Source organism: Otolemur garnettii, unplaced genomic scaffold (assembly GCF_000181295.1).
Source record: "Otolemur garnettii isolate 467f Iridium unplaced genomic scaffold, OtoGar3 scaffold00077, whole genome shotgun sequence".
Lineage (NCBI taxonomy): Eukaryota > Metazoa > Chordata > Mammalia > Primates > Galagidae > Otolemur > Otolemur garnettii.
In genome coordinates this window covers 2,124,165-2,125,837 of record NW_003852472.1, presented here as the reverse complement: position 1 = coordinate 2,125,837, position 1,673 = coordinate 2,124,165, and the positions used below count along the sequence as shown (strand labels likewise).

Sequence of the window (1,673 nt, the reverse complement as noted above, 5' to 3'; positions counted from 1 at the left end):
CCAGGAGTTGGAGGTTGCTGTGAGCGTGATGCCATGGCACTCTACCCAGGGGGATAGCTTGAGGCTCCGTCTCAAAAAAAAAAAAAAAAAAAGTTTCATAAACTTATCCTAGAAAAAATGCTAAATACCTCACTGCTGAATACCACTATGGTTACCTATGAAGTATCTGCTTGGAAAGCTATACACTAACACCAGCACCTACTCCATCCTTCAAAACAATTTTGGAACTTTTCTACTGTTGCCATTAGAGCTGTCATAGTACCAAGTTATGACAATTACATTCACAAATACATCCTAGAAAAAGTGCTTTGAAGGTGCATGACTTCCCAAAGAGAATATTTCAAAGGTGACCATAGTAATAATCAGCAATGAGGTACATAGTATTTATTCTAAAATGAGTCTGTGAACTTAATTATTTGATCTTGTAGGATTCAATTTGGATAGTATTCTAGAAAATGCACATTAATCTACAGCAACAAAGAGAAGATCAGTGGATGCCTGGGGATAGGGGAAGGACTGGAGGATACAGGGAAGCACAAAGGAACTTTTGGAGGTAATTATGTGTTTATTAAATTTAGATTGGTGATAGTTTCACAAGTGTATATATATGTATGTATATGCTATAATTTATTATATACTTTAACAGGTACACCATATTATACGTCAATTGTACTTCAATAAAGCTGTTTAAAAAAAATTAAGAGTTAAGAGGAACCAATCAATTTTTAAACCTCCAAATGAAACAGATTCCCTATATATCTTTTTTGTGGGAGTTACCCAACTTCCTTACAATATAGACAACGTTTTATTTCCTAGAGCAGGTGTCCTCAAACTATGGCCTGTGGACCACATGCGGCCCACCGAGAACATTTATCCAGCCCGCCAGGTGTTTTTGCTGCCACTGCCTGTCCTGCTTAGCAGCCGACTCATCCTGGGTCCCACAGTCTGGCCCTTCAACAGTCTGAGGGACAGTGAACTGGCCCCATTTAAAAAGTTTGAGGACCCCTGTCCTAGAGTGATCCATGTCTACCATAAGCCTGTTTATTCTTATTAAAATATATTTCCTATAACTTTCACCCAAGAATCCTAAAGGTTGTGGTTTGGCTTTAGGATTTTGCCTCATTTGTGTGACAGTCCTTTAGTTTTGGGGGCACCATTATCCACTCCTCCCTTATTTCCTTTGGGATTTTCCTCCTGTGGGCTAATATTTCTACACCTCCCAAATCATTTCATCCACCACCACCACCTCCCCGCCATGGGGGTGTTACAAATCTCCTTAACATCTTTGTTGCTTCACTGGAAATGGATTTCAGTTTGCATACATTCTCTCTCATAGTGCAATATGCTGAACTGAACACAATGCTTCACGGACAGTCTGAGTAGAACTAAGGAAAGCAGGACCAACTATCCACTCACCTCATTCTAGCCTTTCTTCTAATAGTACAAACTAGGAGCATATTAGCTTTTCTGGCAGCCACATTATATTGCTGACTCAAATTAAGTATATAAGCCATCCTAAGTCTCTTCACACATACTTCAAAGACACTTCCCCTTCTATCTAATTCTTCCTCCAATGTATTTTTAAAATGTTAAAACTTGGGCAGCACCTGTGGCTCAGTGAGTAGGGTGCCGGCCCCACATACCGAGGGTGGCAGGTTCGAACACAGCCAAAT

The 1,673-nt window shown here is 40.0% G+C and overlaps 1 protein-coding gene across 1 annotated transcript in view; it reads right to left on the bottom strand.

Annotated features, from left to right (window-relative positions):
• The window catches only part of LOC100961967 (nuclear envelope pore membrane protein POM 121C), a 28,108-nt gene that overhangs the window by 20,266 nt on the left and 6,169 nt on the right, over window positions 1–1,673 (bottom strand). The window lies entirely within an intron of this gene.